Source organism: Zalophus californianus, chromosome 12 (genome assembly GCF_009762305.2).
Source record: "Zalophus californianus isolate mZalCal1 chromosome 12, mZalCal1.pri.v2, whole genome shotgun sequence".
In the NCBI taxonomy this organism is placed as follows: domain Eukaryota; kingdom Metazoa; phylum Chordata; class Mammalia; order Carnivora; family Otariidae; genus Zalophus; species Zalophus californianus.
The window spans coordinates 3,218,633-3,229,072 of record NC_045606.1 but is presented as its reverse complement, the minus strand read 5'-3'; the positions used below and the strand labels follow the sequence as shown (position 1 = coordinate 3,229,072).

General features: G+C 39.2%; 1 long non-coding RNA gene across 1 annotated transcript in view; it reads left to right on the top strand.

Annotated features, from left to right (window-relative positions):
• Positions 1 to 6,643: 6,643 nt before the first annotated feature.
• The window catches only part of LOC113911748, a 35,303-nt gene continuing 31,506 nt past the window's right edge, over positions 6,644 to 10,440 (top strand). Inside the window, exon 1 of the long non-coding RNA XR_003516587.2 lies at positions 6,644 to 6,880. This is a non-coding gene — a long non-coding RNA (uncharacterized LOC113911748). The remainder of the gene's footprint in view (positions 6,881 to 10,440) is intronic.

Here is a 10,440-nt window from a genome sequence, read left to right as displayed (position 1 = left end):
CAAAGAACAAATAATGCAATCAAGAAATGGGCAGAAGACATGAACAGACATTTTTCCAAAGAAGACACCCAAATGGCCAGCAGACACATGATAAAGTGCTCAACATCTCTCGGCATCAGGGAAATCCAAATCAAAACCTTAATGAGATACCACCTCATACCAGTCAGAATGGCTAAATTGAACAAGTCAGGGAACGACAGATGTTGGCGGGGATGTGGAGAAAGGGGAACCCTCCTACACTGTTGGTGGGAATGCAAGCTGGTGAAACCACTCTGGAAAACAGTAGGGAGGTTCCTCAAACAGTTGGAAATAGAGCTACCATACGATCCAGCAATTGCACTGCTGGGTATTTACCCCAAAGATACAAATGTAGGGACCCAAAGGGGTACGTGCACCCCAATGTTTATAGCAGCAATGTCCACAAAAGCCAAACTGTGGAAAGAGCCAAGATGTCAATCGACAGATGAATGGATAAAGAAGAAGTGGTATATATACACAATGGAATATTATGCAGCCATCAAAAGGAATGAGATCTTGCCATTTGCAACGACGTGGATGGAACTGGAGGGTGTTATGCGGAGTGAAATAAGTCAATCAGAGAAAGACATGTATCATATGACCTCACTGATATGAGGAATTCTTCATCTCAGGAAAGAAACTGAGGGTTGCTGGAGTGCTGGGGGGTGGGAGGGATGGGGTGGCTGGGTGATAGACATTGGGGAGGGTATGTGCTATGGTGAGCGCTGTGAATTGTGCAAGACTGTTGAACCACAGATCTGTACTTCTGAAACAAATAGTGCAATATATGTTAAGAAAAAATAAAGAAGAAGTTAGCAGGGGGGGAAGAATGAGGGGGAGTAAGTCGGAGGGGGAGAGGAACCATGAGAGAGGATGGACTCTGAAAAACAACCTGAGGGTTCTAAAGGGGAGGAGGGTGGGGGGATGGGTTTGTCTGGTGATGGGTATTAAAGAGGGCACATTCTGCGTGGAGCACTGGTTGTTATGCACAAACAATGAATCATGGAACACTACATCAAGAAGTAATGATGTAATGATGTAATGTATGGTGATTAACATAACAATAAAAAAATTTTAAAAAAAGAAAAGGAGGGAGAAAGGACAAAATATACTGGGTAAGTCAATTAAACTAAACTAAATTAAATTAAATTAATTAAATGAGTGGTTCACCATTTCAAGTAAGGAGGCCCCATTTTTCACACTGCATTAAAACTGAGACCCAACTATATGTTGATGACCAGAAATCCTTTTTACTATAAAGACACAGAGAGGTAAAAAAGAAATAAATAAAGTGATGGAAAGCGATAAATCACATTAAAACTAATCAGAGAAACATAGTGGCTATGTGGATGCCAGGTAAAGTAAATTTCAGAGCAAGAAATATTGCCAGGTATAGAGAAGATCATTTCATAATGATGAAGAAGCCAATATTTCGGGAGAATATTTTACTAAAGAAAATAGGAGGAAAAAGAGAAAAAGGAGAGAAAAAGAAAAAGAACTGCACTCTGGAGTCGAGAAGCATGTCCTCACCTTGGCCCTGGGCCTGCTTCCTGTGCCATCAGGATCCCACAGGATTCTAGTGCAGGCACCTCAAATGGAACATCATGGGAGCGCATTTGACCTTGGGTGGGCACCTCTCCTACTGAACGCTACACAAGGCACCTGCTGATTACCCTGGATACTTCTGACAGGACATGGTACCTCTTGGCAGCAAAGAGAGGGAAGTGGTTATTTGAAACTAGTAAGGCAGAGATGGGTAGATGAGAAATAATATCCTCCAAGACACAACCAAACGCCTTGCAACATGAGCGCGCTAAAGTTAAATTTTCTACATCTAAAAATGAAAAGTACCAAAAACATCCATTGAAAAACCCATTTTTTGCATATCTGGAAAGGAGTAAGAGAATAGTGAAGGATAGTTATGTTGAGAAAATCTTATTTTAAGTCACAAGACATCCTGAAATTCCCTAAATTTTTTTATAGCTCTAACAGTGAGTAAAGTGTATAAATATATATATTATTCATCTGAAAGGCAAAGAAGGTAAGCTTTTAGGGTATACATTCACCGAGTGTGACATTTAGGCAAAGCCACATGATTTCAAGTATTTTGTGATTGAGTTTTTAATATTTCTATATAAGAAAAAAATGCAAATGTAAATATCTGTTAATTTCAGTTTGGCCCTGAGAATGCTTGGGTCTATGAATAATCAATCTTTCTTCTGTTTTGGACTCATAAATAAGAAGAAGATTCTATTTCCTTACTGAGAAAAGGAGCCCCCACTCAGGGCACTGGGTGGAAGGGGGATACAGGTTGGATTCTGGGTTTCTTTGGTCCTAAACGGCCTGCCCCACACCCCATCTACCTGCTCTTCTCCTTACGGCACCATGACCTTCCCTAGCCCTTGTGTTCATTTCCCGGCCCACGTTTCCCGGCCTGGCTCTGCAGTTTGGCACGTGACCTCCTTGCTGCCCTTCTGTCCACACCCTTGGCTCCCCAGCTGTCCAACAAGCTCTCATCCAACATACCTTCTCCAGGCAACGCCGTCCTGGGTTTTCTTATCTTTATCTCTAGGCAGCAGGCAGCCCTCCCTAGGACTCTCTGTCAGCGGTGGGCCTCACACCAGGAGAGGGACAGGGGCAGTAGGGCTCAAGAATGAGCTGCAGGTTGTTGAGCAGGGGCCCAGGACCCTTGAGGACCAGGCCTGACTGGTCTTGGAAGAGCAGCAAAGCTGCAGGTGTGGATAATTGGTTACAGGGTGATGCTTAGATAGGATTACAATGAAGAAAGAAATAAAGAAGAACTTTAGCCGAAATATTTTCTAGGGCCGCCTGGGTGGCTCAGTCGGTTAAGCACTGGGCTCTTGATTTTGGCTCAGGTCGTGATCTCAGGGTTGTGAGACTGAGTCCTGCTTGAGCTCCATGCTGGGCATGGAGACTGCTTAAGATTCTCTCTCCCTTTCTAAAAAAAGGAAGGAAAGAAGGAAGGAAGGAAGGAAGGAAGGAAGGAAGGAAGGAAAGGGAGGAAGGAAAGGGAGGGAGGGAGGAAGGAGGGAAGGAAGGAGGAAAGAACAAAAGAAAGAAAAAGAAAGAAAGAAAGAAAGAAAGAAAGAAAGAAAGAAAGAAAGAAAGAAAGAAAGAGAAAGAAAAAGAAAGAAAGAAAGAAGAAAGAAAGAAAGAAGGAAAGAGAAAGAAAGAAAAAGAAAGAAAGAAAGAAAGAAAGAAAGAAGAAAGAAAGAAAGAAAGAAAGAAAGAAAGAAAGAAAGAAAGAAAGAAAGAAAGAAAGAGAAAGAAAGAAAGAAAAAGAAAGAAAGAAAGAAAGAAAAGGAAAGAGAAAGAAAAGAAAGAAGCATTTTTTTTTAATCTTCAGTTTACAAACTTTAGAGGCACACAGGGTCATGAGGAAAGATGAAAATCCATGACCTCAGGTCGGCCTTCAAAATCACACCTTCAGTTGTGACCCCCCGCCCCGCCACTGGACTTCACCTGGACCTCTGCACCCTGATTCTGAACCCCCTCTCATTCTCTCATTTGGGCTGGGCTTTGTAATGATTAATGTGGGGAGTTCTGTTTTATACAGTATTGCTAGAAGTCTGATCTCTATTTACTAATTTATCAAGGCAAATAACGATTACTTGTACCATTATCGGCAGTCATAATCATAAAGACAAAACAAATTTGATACAGAAAAATGTTTATTGAGGAGCCAGGTATGCTAACAATTTATCAGAAATAATCAAAATGTGTAAATATGAGATAACACCTAAGTAAATTTTTGCATATAGCCTCAGTAATAGTCATTAGGACGTTTGCAAATGATTTGCAAAATGTGTTCTATTATGATTCCAGGAAATAAAAGATGAAATGAGATCCACAGACGTTTAGCACCTCTATAAAACATGCATACCAAAAACAGAAGGACATGGACATTTTATCCATGACTTACTAATAATAATGGAAATTTTGCCAATATTTTACATTTTAATTTTATTTCCTCAATGTTTTACACCAAAGTTTTGCTTTGAAAATTTGAAAAACAAAATAACATTTAATTAGAAAAGTTTTCAAAAATAAATCAAAAAGGATTGCTTGAGAGTAGACAAGGAGCATGACTTTTATTATTCTCCTCCATTTTTACCTGTGAAAAAAATTGTTTTAAAAGTTTTTAAAAAATATTAGAGGGGCCTGGGTGGCTCAGTCTGTTAAGTGTCTGCCTTCAGCTCAGGTCATGATCTCAGGGTCCTGGGATCGAGTCCTATGTTGGGCTCCCTGCTCAGCAGGGGTCTGCTTCTCCCTCTGCCTCTGCCTCTGCCCCTCCCCCTGCTTGTGCTCTCTCACTCTCTCTCTCTCAAATAAATAAATAAAATTTTTTAAAAAATACAAGTTTTTTAAAAAAATTAAACAATATAGTCTGCCAATTTGGGAAAGTACAAATAAGTATTTCTAAATCTTTCAAGCATTTAAATCTTTAGAACACATGCTTACCCAAATGTTATTATCAGAAAAATTATTGTCAAGCAAGAAAATCATTTAATAAGGAAGTCACTTTTGAGACTCAAAATTTTATAGGATTCTACAGAACATGGTCATAATATATGGAGTTCAGGAATCTTGAGAGAATCTTCTGTTACAAACAACATTTGCAAGGGGCATTTCTTTTTCTTTTCTTTTCTTTTTCTTTTTTTGGCTTTGTATCCAAATACCTGTTCCAGCTGTGAACTTGTTTTTTAACTTATAAAATTTATAAATTGAATGGCAGGAATGTCCTGAGCCCATCAGTAAATTTGTTTATTGACTTATACTCTTACCTCTCTAGGCAAAGATTTTATATGTATTTTATTATATATTTTTATTGAAATATAAGTGACATATAACATATTCATTTCAGGTGAACAATGTAATGATTCGATATTTGTACATATTGTGAAATCATCACCATAATAAAGCTAGTTATATTTTTTTCTTGTGATGAGGACTTTTAAGATCTACTCTCTTAGCAACTTTCAAATATGCAGTACAGTACTATATTTTTTTTAAGTAGCCCCATACTCAGCGTGGAGCCCAATGTGGGACTTGGACTCATGACCCCGAGATCAAGACCTGAGCCAAGATCGAGTCGGATGCTCAGCTGACTGAGCCACCCAGGTGTCCCTGCAGGATAGCACTATTAACTACAGTCACCATGCTATACATTACATCCCCATGACTTATTTGTTTTATAACTGGAAGTTTCTACCTCTGACATTTTTCTTTTTTGAATGAGAATAATATGTAATTGAACTGATCAGAATTCCAGGGCATAAGCTTTAGCAATACAAAACCCAGCAGCTATCACATTTGAGTTTTGCACCTTGGTTTATGCACCTTTCTGACCTTTGATAGAAGTAGGACGTCAGCTCAAGACAAGTGTGTCAGAGGGCTCCAAGAAAATAAATACCCCACCCCTTTCTCTGATCTCCTGCAAAAAACTCACCACTAACCTAACCCACCTGAAAAGCAGAGCACTAAGGAACAATTAATACACTTCATACAATTGATACAATACAAGGTGAAGTAGAGTGGAGAGTTGATTTGTAAGAACAAATTGAAGCATTTCATCAAAATTACTAATACTTCTTTGAAACATTTGGCACAGATACATGGCCCCAATTTCATGTTCAGATTGCATTCCAAATTTGATTGGTCCAACTAGTCATGTACATGGCTGAAAAATGCAGGCCAGCCTCCCCTAAACCCATGAGGGCTTACTGCTCTGAAGACTCTGATTGGAGGACTATGAGATGTGTGCTTCCTACAAGTAATCACACCCCAAGGAAGTGGAGAAGGAAGGGGGTGATCCAGGGAAGCTTAATGTCTTCTCCCAGGCACACCAAACACACCATACTTTTTCCCCCTAAGGAGAGGAGGCAAGGGAACAGAGTGACTTGGTCATTGGGCTATAATGGGGATATATAAAACTTGCATTGTAAAGGAATGGATCGTCCTTGTGAACATCAAGGAGTCCGTGCGTGAGATCGTATAGTGTGCTAGTATCCAGTCCCCCTCTATTGACCAGCCTTGCCCTAGACAACTATTTACTTAAGGGTGGCAAAACTGTATGATTCCAGTGCTAGCATCCGATGCTTGTACATTCATTAGCCATCATTCTTATCAGCTGGTGCAGCTTATCCATGGATAAAGACCTTTTTTCCCCTTTAATTACCAACCTTTAGAGTGTTAGAACAATAGTCATCTCAAATAGTAACAAATCATTACTGTTTTCTTTCTATTTTTTAAACAGCATTAACATTTGAATACTTCTGTAGGCAAGTATTTAAATGTAGGCATGAAAAAGGCAAACCTTTTTCCCCTTCTGCATGAGAATTTGACCTTCAGTTAACTTCCTAGCTCTGTTTCCCTGGAAACAGATAAAAAGAGTAAGTTACTAAGTAACATGGCTTATGGTTAAAAAAAAAAAAACCACTCATTGGCAAATTGGATCTAGCCTGGAAGAATAATGAGATAGAAAGCCATATCTATTGGCTTCCCGGAGTGCAATCACTCTTGGGACTGAATCTTTCTGGAGCCCATGATATGTAGGCAAAAAAAAAAAAAAAAAGACACTCTCTTTTAAAAATATCTTCAATAACATAGTCTATGAAGCTGTTCCAAGAGCTCAGCTCCTATATGGAATGAGGCTCTTCAGACAGGGCAGCTCTCATACCCTGCCATATGGATCTCATCCCCTTGCACCTGAGCCATCTGATGTGTGGCTGCAAGACTTGGACTGAAAAGAAAGGCCCAGGGTACCCTGCTGGCCAAGCTCTGATTCCTGTCTTTATATTCTACTGACAGATTGGTCTCATGTAAGATCTATCATAACGCGGTAAGTCTGAATATCTACTTGAACCTAAGAAGACCTTTTGCTGGGCAGGGCAGAATTTCTCTGTATTGACACAGTAAAACACCCCAGCAATGTCTTATACATTCCTGTCCAGCTAGAATCAATTTCTTAGATAAGCCCTGGTTCCTTTCAGTGGAGAAATAGACGTAGAAAACAAAGGTGAGCTTCAAGATTATTACTGTTTTCCTACTCATTGTTATTGGAGTGTGATGTTTCCTAGTCCTTTTCCTACACAATAGATAATCAGAAAAATCTTGAATTCATAATAAAAGTTCCAATTAAATTGGGGAAACTTGGCATAAGTTCTTTAGTGTTACACTTGTGGCTTTTCTCTCTTACGCTGATAGCATTTACGTAATCATTTATTTGCTTTACCTTATACTATAGCAATAATTTCAATCTAATAATACCAATAATTCCATGAATAATAAGGCTACCGAATATATTGTGTGATTTCATGTTGCTGTTCCTTTGTCTTTTAGTGGTCTTCCCACTAAATTATCACAGATATGGTTTATAGACATGTTTTAGATCACCAGAAACAATTCTTTCCTCCCTGTAGTTATCAAAATAAGTTGATGTAGAAATATGTTTCATTTTCAATTTGTGTTCAAATTTTGCCTTCTACATAATTTAATCTGTTAAACAGCTACATTTTTGTCATTCAATATCAAAACTGTGTTAAAAAATGTACAATCAAAAAGTCTCGGGATGCCAGGGTGGCTCAGTTGGTTAAGTGTCTGTCTTCTGTTCAGGTCATGATCCCAGGGTCCTGTGATGGAGTCCCACACTGGGCTCCCTGCTCAGCAGGGAGCTTGCTTCTCCTTCTCTGCCCCTCCCCTCTGCTCATGCTCACTCTCCCTCAAATAAATAAATAAAATCTTTTTTAAAAAAGATAAAGAACATGTAGAAAAATCTCCAAGAAATCTGAGATGGAGTCCTGTGTCAGGCTCCTTGCTCAGCGGGGAACCTGCTTCTCCCTCTGCCTGCCACTCCCCCTGCTTGTGCTCTCTCTCTCTCTCTCTCTCTCTGTCTCTCTGACAAATAAATAAAACCTTTAAAAAAAAAAAGTCTCAACCTCTTCCTTCTGCTGCCTATAAATAAGAATTTTATGTTTTATTTTTATTATTTTAGCAATTTCATTTTGTATAATAAACAAATATATGTTGTTATGTATATATTTTATTCGCACATGTATTTTAATTTTTTAATGTAAAATATGCTGTATTGCTCTTGTGATTTTAAATTTTTCCCATATAATAAGATTTGTTAGTATGCACAGAGCAGGGATTATGTGCACAAAACAGGGCATTGTAAGGTGCTCCTATTTCATTGATTGATAATTGTATAGGATGGAGTCTTGAAGAACTTTGGTGGAGCAAATATCAGGTTTATAAAATATCATAAAATTATAAGTAAATATAATGTAACGTGATTAAATAAAATGTGCATATATGTATGTAGGTATACACTCTTAATTTATATACGTAATTTTTAGTAAATATTTTATTTATTTATTTGAGAGAGAGAGACAGTGAGAGAATGAGTGGGAGGAGGGGCAGAGGGAGAAGCCGACTCCCTGAGGAGCAGGCAGCCCGATATGAGACTCAATCCCAGGACCCTGGGATCATGACCTCAGCTGAAGGCAGATGCCTAACTGACTGAGCCACCCAGGCAGTCCTTTATATATTTAATTTTTAAAATCATTTCCTCATCCCCATTTTTAACCTTTCTAGACTGAAATATTTATTTTGGCAAGATAGTGTCCATCTTATACACTGGAGCATGACCAGTGCCTAATAAATTTCCTTTACCAGAAAAGAATTTAACGGGCATCTGGGTGGCTCAGTCAGTTAAGCATGTGGCTCCTCATTTCAGCTCAGATCATGATCTCAGGGTCATGAGACTGAGCTTCAATCTGGGATCAAGACTGAGCACGGAGCCTACTTAAGATTCTCTCTCTCCCTCTCTCTCTGCCCTTCTTCCCTCCGATCCCCACCCTCAAACTCTGTGTCTCTCTCTAAAAAAAAAAAAAAAAAAAAAAAAAAAAAAAAAAATTGAAATGCAATTGTTGAATGAATGAATGCAGTTTCCAGTAAAGAGTAGATTTTAAGCAAAATTTTTAAAATAGAGCAAAATATCAATAGAAGGAGAAGTTTCTGCATTCCAGTTTAGGTCATAACTAGGAATAAAGTCGTGATTCTCAGCTCTTCCAGCACCAAAACTTCATTTTTTCTTCCCCCAGACGTAAAGCATGAACTAGCCTTTTGGGAATAATCACTCCCACCCCATTTCACAGGACAGAGGAATATCAAGTAATTACATGAATTGAGTCTGAAAGCAGCTGGACAGTTGTCTTGTTCTCAGCTGTTGCTATGTGATACTGATGAATCCTGAGCAATCTTTGTTACAGGGAGATCGTGAGAATTAAGAATTATGAAGCACAGGGGCGCCAGGTCATGATCCTGGAGTCCCGGGATCGAGTCCCGCATCAGGCTCCCTGCTCAGCAGGGAGTCTGCTTCTCCCTCTGACCCTCTTCCCTCTCATGCTCTCTCTCATGCTCTCTCTCTCAAATAAATAAATAAAATCTTTAAAAAAAAAAAAAGAATTATGAAGCACAGATAATATGCAACAATGTCTCCATGGATGCTATATCTAATTTGTTATATAAACTCAATTTATATATGTATATACTTTATGGAAATGTTTTCCATACAAAGATGTTATATAGTATCTACCGCATTATTTGTGGAGTAAGAGTCAGGTCCACTAGGGTATTGCAAGGGGTGATGGAGTTCCAGCGCTTGGTCTGTGTATCGGGTTAATTAGAGGCTCAAGGAAGAAATGAGTGGCTAACAGCCCAGTTGAAGTCCTTTAATGATCCCTGAGATTATGGTGTGCAGGTTACCTGTAGGGAACCCCAGGAGTGAGATGATGAAGGTAGATATGGAGGTGTTGAATACATTTTCCCTGCTCTGGGCCTCTCATGTCATGTGAATGGTTTCTTCAATGAAAACGAAAAAGTAGAATTCCCTGGGGGAGTGAGGAGCAGTCTCCTTGGATATGTTTGCGCTAGCTCAGGCCGAAGTAGTCATTCACCAATAAAAAATAAGCCAGGGTCACTGCAACCTCATTTCTGCAAGTACCTATGATCCTTCTTGCTCCATTCCCTGACTCCATTTGTACACATTTGTCTCAGAATTATTCTCATGATCGCACTTTGTGCAAGTTGACTAAACCGCTTCCCTTTGATCAAGGTTTTAGAATTGCTGCATTCCTCATTAATAAATAGCTGTCTTGTCTTGGAAAGAAAAGCCATACCTTCCCAAAGTGAGTCCATAAGTTACGGTGCCAATGTGAACCCTCCAGGTGCCATCCACATAGGCAAGCAACAGCTCTTGCTGACTGTTTCTTCTTCACAATATGGAAGATGTATCAACTTTAAATTTCAAGGAAAATGATCAGTTGGAACTCTGTTCCGTTGTTGGCATTTGTAATAGAGTAGGCCCTTGACATTTGCAGATTTAGCATCCCAAGTTTT